Below are 16,005 nucleotides of genomic sequence, written 5' to 3'. Positions count from 1 at the left end.
CTTGAAAACATTGTTTCCAATGCTCCCTTTCTATCAATTTAAGCCTTACATTTCTTGATATTTCTCATATTTTATTAAACTAAACCCCTTTGTTATATAATTAAAATACTTTTATTAATTTATTTATTAAAATCAAGAGTTTAAAAGATAGTGTTTAAAACCCGGAAGTGATGTATCTGCGAATCCATAATACATATATCATATTAATATACACAATCGATATTCATTTTATTCAATACTTTCTACTACATTTCTTGTTTACTTATCCTTCTAGTGTCTCCTCTTTTAAGCCTATAGGACACATATAGGTGTGGGGCCTCTGTCTGGGGTGGCAGTTCTGTGTTGCTGTGTGTCCCCCATGTCTGTACCTGTGTGACTCCCTGATGCGGTCCCTGCGGGGATCGCTTGTGCATGCGGTGCTGTATGTTTTTGGGGGTCCCCTTCCCTGTGTCACTTCAGTGCTTGTTGGGGGTGCAGACTGTGTGGCAGCCGCAGCGGGGAAGATCCGCGCGGTCCCCCATTTTAGGTATGGGCAGGCATGTTTGGCTTCTCTATGGGCAATCTACATGCCGCCATTTTGCGGTAGCCGAACGATCGTTCCGACTGCATGTCCGGCGGCCATTTTGGCGGAGCCTTCCATGCAATCCTATGGGGCAGCCATTTTCCCTGAGTCATGCAGCCTATAAGTTCAGCCTCCTCTAGCAGCACTTCCTTTTCCTCTGCAGCAGAACATCGGTGGCAACACTCTGCGGGGCTCTGCAGGCTATTGCAGGTTATTGCTCTCCATATCTTTCTGTATTGTCATTTCTGGCTCAGTTTGTTCTTCTCTGAGACCTGATTTGGCCGCTGTAGTGGCGACCTTGGTGTCAAATATGGAAATGCTGATGGCTGAACGTGCTGCTAAAAAGAGGCCCTCTCTGATTCAGATGGTGATATGGCTGCTGCGAGCGTGCCCTTTTCAGGGTCTCGCTCATCCTTGGACCTGCAGGGGTCTGAGGGGGAGGCAGAGGTGGAAGGGGTTGATACCTCTTCCCCGGGGTCACCTGAAGAGCAGACGACCATGGATGAATTTATTGTTTCCATTAAGGAAACACTACATTTGGAGGATGAGCCCTGTCCTCCGACCATTGAACAGGCTTATGCTTTGAAGGAACGGGTTCCACCCTTCCCTGTTAAGGCGCACTCTACCAGATCTGTGAGTACGTCCTGGGCCTATTGGCATCGGGCCTCGGTGGCCCAGGTGTGCAAGGCTGCGACTTGGTCAAAACTTTTTCCAAATTCTACAAGGTAGATGTTCTGGCATCAGCTGATGCCTCCTTTGGCCGCAAGGTTCTCAGTGCGGCAGTGCCATGAAGGACCCTTGTTTTTTTATGGGTCCCTGGCTGTTGGTATTTGCTTTCCTGGGCTGTTGCTCCTGTTGAGCATTGTTTTTCTGTTGCCCAGAGGTTCTCTTACTGTGCATGTAAGGTTCCTTTCTCTGATGTGGGTACTGCGTTGCCTTTTTCTATGGTTGCGTCTCCCACCCCTCATGTCTATACTGCTTTGGGACATCCCAACAGTGATGACTTAGAGGAGGCGACTGTCGGAGGACGTAAGCGAAAACTGAATTTTTGTAAAATCTTACCTGTAAAATTCCTTTCTCTGAGTCCTCCGATAGTCGCCGCCCCAGCCCCTCTTTTGGGGTTCTTATTACCTACTGCTATGCTACCAAACTGAGTTGGGAGTGGTCACTGCAGGGGGGTATTGACCAGATGAGACAGCCCCCATGGGTGTGTATATGCAAATGCCTTTGTTCTTTTGACTAAAGGCCCGTACACACGTGCAGATTGTCGGCCGAAAAGATTCGGCCGACGACCGATCGGCCGATTTTCGGTTTTTTAGTATGATGCTTCCGACAGCCGACGGCGCACTTTCGGCCGAACAGAATCTGTCGTGCAAGCATTAAAATTTTTGTATGACGACACCAGAACGGCCGATTGTTCGCCAGTCAGTACAGATTTCGGCCGACAGACAGCAGATTTGCAAGACTGGGCATGCTCAGAAAAGAAAAAACACAGGGAAAGTTAACCATCACATGACATCACTTCTGCAGTCGGCTGTTGTTGGTGGACAAAATTCGTGTGCAGTCTTTTGCACTTTTCAGCGGACACGACAGCCCGGGGACAAAAGACGGCCGATCGTTCGGCCGACAATCTGCACGTGTGTACGGGGATTTAGTCTTTATGCCTAGCTACTCCTGCGGAGCGGAAGTCAATACCCAACAGTGATGACTTAGAGGAGGCGGCGACTGTCGGAGGACTCAGAGAAAGGAATTTTACAGGTTAGATTTTACAAAAATTCAGTTTTTTGTGGTGCTCCGATACAGTGAACAAATGCTGGAAAGAAGGAGGCTTTGGAAGGTAGGTAGGTAGGTACTGTTGCTTCTTTTGATACTGAGGATCTTTTCGTGTATTTTGGAAGTGCTCTGTATAATTCAATCTTTAGTTCTGTGTGACTTGCCTGTTATGACAACGCTGGCAAATTGGATAAACCAAGAGTTAGGTGTTGCAGGCTCTGTCATTCTGCATATCCGAACATCATCCTAAAAATAAAAATCACCGCCCAGATAATTTTTTCCTGCTTTTCACTGTTGCACTTTACAACCCCTGGCAAAAAGTATGGAATCACCCATGATATTCAATGATGAATCACAAATTGCATTGGGCAGGGTGATGCTTGTTTGGTGCCGTTCCAATGAAATGTATGAAGACGGGTGTGGAAAGTGGGGACCCCCAAGGTTCTTTCCTGGGACCAATCCTGTTTAATTTATTCATAAACGACCTTGAGGAGGGGAATCCAGCACAATCTCGGTATTTGCGGATGTACCTAAACTAAGCATGCCAATATCTTAGATGCAGGATGTGGAAACCCTACAAGCAGACCTGAACAAAATAATGGGGTGGGCAACTACATGGCAGATGAGGTTTAATGTTGAAAAATGTAAAGTAATGCACTTGGGCGTCAGAAACACAAATGCAAGCTACTCACTGGGGGGGGAAACCTCTGGATGAATCGAAGATGGAAAAGGACCTGGGGGTCCTAGTGGACAACAGGCTTGATAGTGGCATGCAATGCCAAGCCGGTGCAAGCAAAGCCTACAAAATACTGGCATGTATAAAAAAGGGGATTCACTCCAGAATTAGAGATTATTCTCCCACTCTACAAGACTGTGGTCCGGCCACATTTGGAGTATTCCGTCCAGTTCTGGGCACCGGTCCTCAGGAAGGATGTGCTGGAGAGAGTCCAGAGAAGGGCAACAAAAATAATTGGGGGAATGGAGGACATCAGCTATGAGGAAAGACTACATAGAAGAGAGGAAAGCGCCTCTTGAGTGTTGTAAATGATTTAATGACACAATAATTGTAGTGACTCACATGAGGAAAGACTACAACCATTGAACTTATTCTCTCTGGAGAAGAGACTTTTGAGAGGGGATATGATATCAATGTACAAATACTGTACTGGTGATGACCCTAGCATAAGGAACAAACTATTTAGAGAAAGGGAATACATTAAGACACGTGGCCACTCACTAAAACTAGAGGAAAAACGGTTTAACCTTAAAATATGTAGGGGGTTCTTTCCTGTCAGAGCAGTAAGGATGTGGAATTCTCTCCCTCAAGCACTGGTATCAGCAGGGATCATCGATAGCTTCAAAAAACTATTAGATGGGCACCTTAAATAGCATAACATAAGGGGGTATACAATGTACGGTTAACATCAAACACACACACCTTAATGGGGACGGTACAGCTCTTTTGGGGAGAAAGATGGCCACCAAGTTGGAGGGGCTTTTAAACTAGGAGACGGGGGGAGGGCTCAGAAGTAGTCAGTCAGGAGGGAGCAAAGGACAGAAGGCAGTAGTAGAGTCAGCAGCGACAGTAGTTCCATAACGTCAATTGGGGGGTTTGTGCGGGAAAACCTCAGACCAAACAGGAATAAACATAATCATCATTCACGATTAACTTCCACAAAACTAAGAGGGGTATATGCTAATGCCAAGAGCCTAGCTAATAAAATGGATGAGTTGGAAATGTTAGTACATGAGGATGACATAGACCTTGTGGGAATATCGGAGACTTGGTTCGACCCCTCACATGACTGGCTGGCCAATATCCAAGGGTATTAGGTGTACCGGAAGGACAGGGTAGGAAAAAGAGGGGGAGGGGTATGTCTCTATGTCAAGAACAATGTAAGGGTGATAGAGAGGAATGATATTACATAAGGGATGAGTATGGAGTTAGAATCTGTGTGGGTAGAACTCCATAGGGAAGTAGAAAAGGGAAAAGTGATTGTGGGGGTTTGCTATAGGCCACCCAACTAAAGGGAGGAAGTAGAGCTGGAATTTTTATCACTATTGGGTAAAGTGGCAAAACTGGGATCAGTCATCATATTGGGGGACTTCAATTATCCCGACATTGACTGGGAAGAGGGGACTGCACACTCACAGAAGGCCCGTCTATTCACGGAAACCTTACAGGATAACTACATGTCACAGTTGGTGGATTCTCCTACTAGAGAAAATGCAGTAATGCTATGTATGTAACTATAGGTTGAACTGGATGGACTGATGTCTTTTTTCAACCTCACAAACGATGTAACTGTGACTGCCTAAAGAAAACGTGCAATTTTCCATAACTCCATAATATCATCTGGGGTTGCATGTCAGGTAAAGGAACGGGGGAGATGACCGTCGTTAAATCTTCAATAAATGCACAAGTTTATATTGAGATTTCTGACACTTCTCCATCAATTGAAAGGACGTTTGGTAATAATGACATCATTTTTATTGCAGGTTGTCATGTGCCTCGAAAAAAGCACCTTTGCCATGCATTTTAAAAATGTGCAGCACTGTGTGTCACAACAGTGTTACCATTTAGGCTGTGTTCTCATTTACACGTTTCCAAACCTGCAGCAACTAGCAAAGAAAACGTGCTTAGTCATGTGTTTAAAAAACAAACTGCAGCGCATGTTGCATTTGCGTCACTATTCGTTCACATCTCCGCATTTCCAAATACACGGCAATCCACAAGAAAACACATGGGCCGCTTTCATTACCATTCATTTGCATCTGTGCATTTCTGAATGTTCGGAAACCCACAAGAAAATGCACACCATGCCATGCTTCTCAAAAACATGCAGCAATACGCGTTGTGCTTGCATTGCCATTTGTTCGCATCTGCGCATTTCCGAATGCACAGCAAGCAGCAAAAAAACACATGCTTTGCCATGTGTTTGAAAATGCCTATCAATGTGTTACTATTTAGGCTGCATTAACATTCAGCCATTTCCAAGCAAGTGGCAATCTGTACAGAAAACGTGTGCTTTGCTGTCCATTTAAAAAAAAACCCGGAAGCATGTAGTGCTTTGGTTACTGTTCATTCACATTTGCGCATTTCCAATTGCAGGGCAATCTGCAAGAAAAATCACGCATTTTCTGCGTGATATTCTGTAATAGTGGAGCTGGAAGTCACGTGACTTTCATGTGCTGTGTGTACCAGAGCTGACTATTCATCCCTCTCAGCAGCACAGCTAGCTTTCAGAACAGGCTGTGTATGAAGGCGTGCACTATGTGATTTTTAATAATGCTGTGAGGTGGGATTTTTACAGGTTTGCACTCTCCCTGTGGGTGTGACTGGGCGGCACTGAATGCTAATTAGGATGTATTCCCCTTCCCCCCACTATCAGAGCTTTGAAGGAAGTTACATCATTTGCACAGTCCAAATGGGTACAGAGGGGTGTGTTCTAGGCTAGAGATGGAGCAGGAAGTGGCTGGAAGGCATTCTATCTACATCTCGACTATACATAGTGTCACATGGTACAAAGCCACAACTAAAACGCAGAATTCCAGGAGATCTGCAGACAACAGAGAAACATGTTAAAGAGGTATGATCTATGCTTGGACTGATCCTTTTATTTAGGTTTAGTGAAAAAGTTGGAGTTTAGCTTTGAATGAAAATAGTTTTAAGGCGTATTTTAACCGCCTCAAAACTATTGGGCATAGCCAAATGACCGCTACAGCACTGGTGGCTTATTTTGGGAGGGCTTACAATGACGTCCTCCCAGAATCATGCTTCCCGCATTCCCCCTAGAGCGGGCTCATGAAAGTGTCCATGTGGGCCTGGCCCTTTATCACGTGATTGCTCCGTCCAATGACAGAACGATCAGTTGTCAACAAACTTTCGCATGTCTGGTTCAGTTCCCTCCTCTCCTTGCACGCTGTACACAGAGATCGTTGGAGAGAGACCGCACCCCCTGCCTCCTCCATGCCTCAATCATGCCTCATCTGTGTCTCACTCATGCCCATTCATGCCACATCTATGCCTCGTCTGTACCCATCCATGCCAAATCAGTGCTCATCCGTGCCACTTCCATGCCACATCAGTGCTCATCCGTGCCACATCCATGCCACGTCAGTGTTCATCTGTGCCACATCAGTTCTCATCAGTGCCCTACAGTGCCTCACAAAAGTGTAATGGAAATGACGGTGCTTCCTGAATGTTGATCCTCTGTGTATGTGGCTAGGCTGTGTAAAAGTCTCACACGTGGTGTCGCCATGCTCAGCAGGAGTAGCGGAATGTATTTTGGGGTATCATATTTGCTATGTATATGCTATGTGGTAGAAATATCTTATAAATGGACAACTTTGTGTAAAAAAAAAAAAAAATGCGCTTTTATTTTCTTTCGACATTTTCCAAAACTTTGTGGAAAAATAATTTTCAAAAGCCTCATTTTGCCTCCTAGATTATGTGTTGGGGTGTTTGCTTGCCAAAATGGGGTCATTTTGTGGGTGTTTCCATTGTCCTGGTGTTTCGGGGCCTTAAAATTTGATAGGTTGTCAGGAATGTGTAATTTATGCTCCTAGAAAGCCTGTAGGTGCTACTTGGATGTTGGGTCTCTGTATGTGGCCAGGCTGTGTAAGTCTCACGCATGTGAGATCGCTATACTCAGGAGTAGCAGAATGTATTTTGGGGTGTAATTGCAAGTATGCCTATGCAGTGTGTGTGAGAAACAACTTGGTAATATGACAAATTTGTGAAAAAAAATCATAATTTTGCAAAGAATTGTGGGAAAAAATTACAACTTCAAAAAACTCACCATGCCTCTTACTAAATACCTTGCAATATCTACTATCCAAAAGGGGTCATTTAGGGGTATTTGTACTTTCCTGGCTTGTTAATGTCTCATGAAATGAGATAGGCCGTCAGTACATCAGGTGTGATCAATTTTCAATGATTGGCACCATAACTTGTAGACTTTATAACCTTCACAAAGACTTAATATATACTTATTTGGGTTTTTTTTTACCAAAGATATGTAGCAGTATAACTTTTGGCCAACGTTTATGAATAGAAATTACTTAATTTGCAAAATTTCAAAACCGAAACAAAGAAAAATGCATTTTCTCCTTCGTTCACTGACGGACACAGCTTCAGATCTTCAGTTTAGACATTAATGGCTGTGTGTTGAGTTATTTTGAGGGGACAGCAAATTTACACTTTTATACAGGCTGTACATTGACTACTTTACATTGTAACAAAGTGTAATTTCTTCAATGTTGTCACATGAAAAGATATAATACAATATTTACAAAAATGTGAGAGGTGTACTCACTTTTGTGAGATACTGTAAATGGGAATTTCATCAAAGGGGAAAATGCTTCAAAACTACATTAAAGAAAGTTAATGCAACTTGCAAAAAGAGTAGCCAGATTAAATGCAAGAAGTAGATAGCCAGTTAAAAAAATATAACTGTCTTTATAAAATACAGTATGATCTTGGCAGGGACTACATCGGGATACTTGCTGGCTGAACACTAGAACATTCTAATTTCTTGCCAGCACCTTGTGTGGATAAACACTCACCGCCCACTTTTTTAATTACACTTTGCTAGTATCGGGTTGGACCCCTTTTGCTTTCAGAACTGCCTTAACTCTTCGCGGCATAGATTCATTAGATTCAACAAGGTGTTGAAAACATTCTTCAATGATTTTGGTCCACATTGACATGATAGCATCACGCAGTTGCTGCAGATTTGTCGGCTGCACATCTCCTGTTCCACCACATTCCAAAGGTGCTCTATTGATGTGGTCCCCAACCTTTTTGGCACCAGGGACCCAGCTGTGTGAAAGAAAATTTTGGAGGGGGGTTATGCAATTAGCTTCAATCATCACGGCACCATGGTTGATATGGTGTTAAGATGATTGAAGTGCATTATTTCTATTATTACATTGTAATATAAATTAAATAGTTCAACACACCATAATGTAGAATCAGTGGGTGTCACTTGCCACCGTCGCCTGCCACCAGATACAGTTTGTCACCTGCCTTTAGATGCAGTGTCACTTGCCATGTCGCCTGCCTTCAGATGCAGCTTGCACTTGCAACGTCGCCTGCCACCAGATGTGGATTGTCACTTGCCACTGTCGCCTGCCACCAGATACAGTTTGTCACCTGCCTTCAGATGCAACTTGCTACTTCGTCTGCCACCAGATGCAGTGTGTCACTTGCCATGTCGTCTGCCTTCAGATGCAGCTGGTCACTTGCCACGTCGCCTGCCACCAGATGTGGATTGTCACTGCATTGGTGGCAGCACTGGTCCATTGAGCACAGAGGCAGGCAGGTTGTGGGTTCCGAGTGAGGGTGGAACAGCGATGATGCAGAGCGGGCTGTAAGAGATGTCCTCTCTCTGCTCACCCCACCTCTGACAGTGCAGCCCTCGTGGCCTGGCTGAAAACAGGCTGCAGCCCAAGGGTTGGGGACACCCGCTCTATTGGATTTGACTTTAATCAAAACTGCACAGATGTTTTTCAGCTACAGGTTACCCTTACTTTCATAGGTAGTTTTTTTGAGAAAGGTAATTCAATCTTTGCTGTGTGGGCAGTGGAAAGAGGAGGTGAGGGCCGAGTGGGTGGAGTGAAGTGTTGTGGGGACAGATTTGAGCAGGCTGGTGAAAGTTATAAGAACAGGGGTAAGTGAGCGGGTGGTTGTGGGGTGAGGACAGGGGTGGGCATTAGGATCTGCTCTCAGCAGCGTTTTTCTAAAATTATACATTTAACATGATTTTTACCTTCTGTATGGGAAAAAGGTGTACCTTTTCAACAGGACAATGAGCCACAGAAGACCACAGTGGTGGATGATCGCAGGATCCTCTCTATGGTAAAGAAAAACCCATTGACAACATCAAGACAAGTGAAGGACACTCTCCAGGAGGTGGACATATTATTGTCAAAGGTTACAATCAAGAGAAGACTTCACAAGAGCAAATACAGAAGGTTCACCACAAGATGCAAACCATTCATAAGATTGGGGACTAGAAAAGCCAGATTAGACTTTACCAAAAAAACATCTAAAAAAAGCCAGATCAGTTCTGGAAAAGCATTCTTTGGACAGGTGAAACTAAGATTAATCTGTCCCAAAATGACGGGAAGAAAAAAAGTTTGGAAAAGGTTGGAACAGCTTATGATCCAAAGCACATATGATCTGTAAAACATGGTGGAAGCATCGTGATTGCATGGGCATGCATGGCTTCCAGTGGCACTGGGTCATTGGTATTTATTGATGATGTGACAGAAGCAACTGGATGAATTCTGCAGTGTTTAGAGATATACTGTCAGCCCAGATTCAGCCAAATGCAGCAGAGTTAAATGGACAGCGCTTTTCAGTACAGATGGGCAACGATCCAAAACACACTACAAAATTAACCCAGGAGCTTTTGAAGGAAAAGAAGTGGAATATTCTGTAATGGCTGAGTCAATTACCTGATCTCAACCCTGTTAACCACTTCTGGACCGGAAGGATTTGCCCCCTTAACGACCAAGCCATTTTTAGCGATTCGGCACTGCGTTACTTTAACGTGCGACTCTGTACCCAAATACAATTGATGTCCTTTTTTTCCCACAAATAGAGCTTTCTTTTGGTGATATTTGATCACTTCTGCGTTTTTTAGATTTTGCGCTGTAAACAAAGAGCGACAATTTTGAAAAAAAACGCCACATTTTTTACTTTCTGCTATACAACATTCCCAATAAAAATTTTTTAAAAATTTAATTTTTTTATCAGTTTAGGCCAATTTGTATTCTGCTACATATTTTTGGTAAAAAAAATCCCAAAAAGCTTATTTTAATTGGTTTGCGCAAAAGTTATAACGTTTACAAACTACGGGATAGGTTTTTTTACTTTTTTTTTTACTTTTTTTTTTTATTAGTAATGGCGGCGACCTGTGATTTTTAGCGGGACTGCGACATTGCGGTGGACAGATCGGACACCTAACTGACATTTTTTACACTTTTTGGGGACCAGTGACACTAATACAGTAATCAGTGCTAAATAATATGCACTGTTACTGTATAAATGACACTGGCAGGGAAGGGGTTAATACTGGGGGTAATCAAAGGGGTTAAATGTATGCCTGTATGCTTACTGACTGTGTGGGTGGGTTCTGTGACAGGCACAGACAGATCACAGTTTCTGCTTGCCTGTCTGAAAGAAGATCCGCCTGCTTTGTTTACATAAGCAGGCGGGCCTTCTCTGTTTCCTGGACGATCGCGGGAGGGCAGCGGCAATCGCGGCTGCTCCTCCCATTGTGTCTAGACCACATACTGAAACCACATGCACTCCAGTCATGTAGTACTACGTGACTGGGCGCAGCCGAGCCGCCCTGCCGCAGTAAAAAGGCGGCGGGCAGTCGGCAAGTGGTTAAGCATGCATTTCACTTGCTGAAGGTAAAACTAAATTCAGAAAGACCCACAAACAAAGAACAACTGAAGACAGCTGCAGTTAGAGCCTGACAACGCATCAGAAAGGGGGAAACCCAGTCTTTGGTAATGTCCATGGGTTCCAGACTTCAGTCAGTCATTGCCAGTAAAGGATTCTCAACAAAATATTAAAAATTAACATCTTATTTATGATTATACTAATTTGTCCAATTACATTTGAGCCTCTGAAAATGTGGGGGGAGACTGTGTATAAAAATGATTGCAGTTCCTAAAATGTGTACTTGATATACATGTTCAACTCCTTTAATTAAAGCTGAAAGTCTGCACTTCAATTTCATTTGGATTGTTTTGTTTCATTCTGGTGGCATACAGAACCAAAAGTATGAAAATTGTGCCGGTGTCCAAATATATATGGACCTAACTGTATATTGCTACCTCTAAAAAGGTAGTAGGATTTCAGGCAAACATTTACACAATTGTCTTTCCAAACTCCATCTTCTGTCTATCACAGGCTATATATTATTTAGTCTGAAATCCCAATCAAAGCTGAATAAAAATGTTTTGATTCAAACACTTTTATAAGCTAAACCCATATCTAGGATCATGAATAGAAAAAGCATTCCATAGCCACAGGAGAGAAATCGTCTGCAAACTCCGCAGGCCACTTGCATCCAAACATTATCATTTAAACTTCCACATAAGGCTTTTTTTATACCATGAAAAGAAGCCAAAAACTCTAACAGTAGTGGCAGTTTTTACTATTCCGTTGAACAATAGTTCTTTCTATAGAGATGGGATAATCTGTTGAGTGCAAACCACTTAGATTTTGAAAACCTATGTCAGACCTGTGGAGATTTAAATGATTTTAGTTGCCAACTTCTAAAGCGTGCTTGTTCTGGAAGTCATAATGTTACAGTCTGGCTTCCTTATCAGAGAGCTTTCTATAATGACTTTTATTTCTGCTCCATGGGGTACATTCTCTCCCACACTAACCATTTGTTCAGAAAGTTACAAAAAGCACACTCACCCCTCCATTTAGCAAATTTTCTTCTCCTAGCATTGACGTGATTCCTGTGAGCTTGCACAGGGCATGTAATATACAAAAGTAAGCGTTTTCTCATTTGTGATACTGCTACAGCAGAGACCTTTATAGGACAAGGTCCCCTGAATAGTAGAACATTATTGTTTTTCCTATTAGACCTTCCATTACTATTATTAAGCCTTCAAATACTGTATTTTACCTTCACCGTTGCTCTGCATTGCGGAAAAAGGCTTTTAAGGGTTGAAGCAGATGCCTAGCTGTTTCTTCAAAGTAGTGATGATTTTGCAAATTAGAAAGTTAAGGAGCATGCAGGAGTCACTACCTAGGAACTGGGTCACTTTTTGTAGTGGCAATGAAAGATTTGGGACTAAGGATGAAGTTCAGGTTAGCTGCTACTATTGGCTGAGGTAAATCCTGCAGGTTCAATATTTGCAGTCCCGGTGAATTTTTGCGAGTTGCCCAGATCCTTTTAAAAAAAAAAAAAAGACCATTCATTGCATGGCCTTTGAACTACGGCCAGCAGACTTGAAAGGGCCAAGAAGTAGGGCAAGCGACCCCTTTGCCTACTTTGTTGTTGTGCTAATAATGGGGGTCTCTTTTCTCTTTAATTGATTTTTGTTCTGATAAATTTAAAACAATGCTTAGAAATACAAGCAGATGCTTATCCATCATGCCATACCATCAAGCAGACATGTGATTGGCTCCAAATTTATTCTGCAGCAGGACAACCGCCCTAAACATACAGCCAATGTCATTTTTGAACTATTCTCAGTGTAAAGAAGAACGAGGAGTCCTGGAAGTAATGTTTTGGCCCCCACAGAGCCCTGTGAACATTATCAAGTTTGTGGGATTACATGAAGCCACATAAGTGTTTTATGGCAGCCTACATCCACAGAAGATCTGTGGCTAGTTCTCCAAGATGTTTTAAACAACCAACCTGCCGAGTTCCTTTAAACACAGTGTGCAAGTGTGCCTAGTAGAATTGATGTTGGCTTTAAGCCAAAGGGTGGTTACACCAAATATATACCCAGTGAATTGACTGGCCTCAGGTGATAAACAGAGATGAAACAAATCCTCCTACATACGTTGTACCTGTTTATCTACAGCTGTCTTTCCCTTACATCTTTTTAGAATTTGCACAGAATCTCTCAGCTCAAAAGCAGGGGGCGGAGAGATCTGAGAGCTGATTGGAGGGAAGAGACACACCCCCCTTCACACATCTCACAGGAACAGAGCTGAGGCTGGGCCCTCCCCTATCACCATTTTTCCCTTGGTGTCAGGAAAACTTGCCAGAAGTGATTCATGCTAACAGAGGAACGAGGCAGCAGACAAAAATGACACAGAGGTTGATTTACTGAAACTGGAGAGTGCAAAATATAGTGCAGCTGTGCATTGTAGCCTATCAGCTTCTAACTTCAGCTTGTTTAAGGTTTGAAAAAAATAACTTGAGGCTGATTGGGTTCTGTGCAGAGCTGTACCATATTTTGCACTCTCCAGTTTTAGTAAATCAACCCCTCAGTGCTCTTGATTGAGACATGTACACGCTATATAGGGATATGCTTTATTCATATTTCATGTCTGAGGTTTACAACAACTTTATATGTACACTCCAAAAACGATCATCTTTATACTATATTCTCAAATAGATCAAACAAGCTTGTTAGCACACTTCGCCTCAGTGCAAGGATCTCCTGTATATTTATTGTGTTTCCCCTCTCATTCCGCCTCTCCATATACCCCCCCCCCTTTGGTCACATATAAGGCAAATAACTCCTCATAGTGTAAAACTGTAATTAAATGTTTTATATAAAAAATAGATGCTCTCACACTCACATTTAAACATGTACAAGAAAGTGCAGCAGGTAAAATGTGCCCCTTTATGGAACTTCTGGTCCGGACGTGACACGAAAGTGACGTCACCTGGCTCCTCCCAACACGTTGTGTCACAACAAATGTGACTTCATCAGGGTAACTTATCCAGAGTTTGTATCCTGGGTGACCAGGAAGGGGAGGGTTGCGAGCATGCACCTACCATTCCTGTATCATACCTGGCCACGTGTCTGTCAACATTGGGAGGGTACATTGCAAGGAGGACTAGCTAAGCCCCCCTTTGCATGGCACCATGTTCCCATGTTGAGGGAACAAGTGCCTTGTCCCCACATCCTTCCTTTGTAATAACTGAGCCCCCAGATATCCACTGCCTTCAGGGGAATGGGTACAGGGTATGTTAGTATCCATTATTACTAATTCCTAGATAGAGTTGACAAAGTCATTTAATTTAAAGAAAACACACACCAAAAAAAAGTATTTTTTTATTGTTCCCCATTGTAATCCAGCATCAGTTATGTCCTCCAGTGGTGTAATCAATTTCAATCATGAGAACCAACCGCAATCACACCCCTACATATCACAGATCCCCAGCTCTGTGGGAAAGTAAACACAGTGTAAACATCCTGGTGATGTAACAACTTTTATTATATTCATTCTCATAGACTTCAATGGGTTTAGTGCTAAGTATGGGTTCGACGAACTTAAAAACAGGTGATCTACTCATTCCTAGTACATGGAAAGCCCAGTCACATAGCCTGTTAATGTAATATGAGGAACTGTCCACCAATCATGAAATGTGCCATATTCTAACAATGAGAGAGAAGTGGTGAAACTTGTATGTCAAAACCAGTCCCTTTGGGGAAAAAAAACATGCATGCACATGCACAAGATACACCTCTACTTTAGTTGTAAGTAAAGCATTTACAAACTTTTTTGTGACATTTTAGAACATCTGGATATTCTACACACACCATCTAGTAAGACATTCACAAACTTTTGGTGCAAGGCGGAATACATAGGCTTACTCGTTTATGATTATATCCTGTCTCGCCACTAGTGGTTGTGTGTGTCTGCAGTAACTCTTTGATATGATTGCATTGGCAATTCTTTTTCAAACATGGTGGTTGTATGCCACTCCTATGATAAATCAGGGCCAATGTGTTCTTGCTAATAACTTGACTTATTTCCTCATAGATGTCAATCAAATCTAAACCTTCAGGTCAGATCTGATGCTAATGGGGGGCTGATAAGAAGTAACTCCTGTTCTTAGAAAGGACACCAGATGGAGCCTTGAGCCTTGCCTCAGCTTCATCAAGGAATAAGCATCAGACATGGTGATATAATGGTCCTCACTTATCCATTGTTTCTTTTGTAGAGGTCTCAAGTACATGTAAACTATGTACAAATGTATACTGTGCTGGCATATAGTGTATGCATGTATTATTATTATATATTAATATTCATCAAAAATCCTCAGCATCCTTCTCTTCAGTGTATTCAGCTGTTTAACTACTTCCGGACCGCCTGCCGCATATATACTGCAGTAGGGCGGCCCGGCCGGTGCAAAATCACGTACATGTACGGGATTTTGTGCATGGGTTTTGGAGGGCGCGCGATGGCCGATCGTTACGCGGAATGACAGAACGGAGGTCTGCCTATGTAAACAAGGCAGACCACTGTTCTCTCATGGAGGAAAAGAGAGATCTTGTGTTTCAGCTAAGCTGAAACACAGATCTCTCTTTTCCTCTAGTAGTACATCCACTGCCAGTACAGTTAGAAAGCACTCCCTAGGAGCACACCTAACCCCTTGATTGCCCCTAGTGTTAACCCCCTTCCCTGCCAGTGTCATTTATACAGCAACAGTGCATTTTTTTTTAGCACTGATCACTGTATTGGTCACTGGTCCCAAAAAGTGTCACTTAGTGTCAGATTTTTCCCCTGCAATGTTGCAGTCCCACTAAAAATCGCTGATCGCTGCCATTACTAGTGAAAACAATTAAAAAAAAAATAAAGTCCATAAATGTATCCCATAGTTTGGTTGGCGCAAAAAGTTATAGCATCTACAATCAATATACACTTATTGGGATTTTTTTATTTACCAAAAATATGTAGCAGAATACATATTGGCCTAAATAGATGAAAAAATTAGATTTTTTAATTTTTTTTATTGGAAATGTTTTATAGCAAAAATTAACCACTTCTCGCCCGCCCTATAGGCGATTGATGGCGGGAATGTGGTTGCATTATCCTGACCAGACGTCATATGACGGCGGCAGGATAATGCGCTCTGCATGACACACCGCATCTCCGATCTCGGTAAAGAGCCTACTGATGTAGGCTCTTCACTATGTGGCCTGCCGTGTCTAATCACTGCTGG

Source organism: Pelophylax lessonae (genome assembly GCF_965119305.1).
Source record: "Pelophylax lessonae genome assembly, chromosome: 5".
NCBI lineage: Eukaryota > Metazoa > Chordata > Amphibia > Anura > Ranidae > Pelophylax > Pelophylax lessonae.
The sequence above is the reverse complement of the archived record's forward strand: the minus strand, read 5'-3'. Positions refer to the sequence as shown.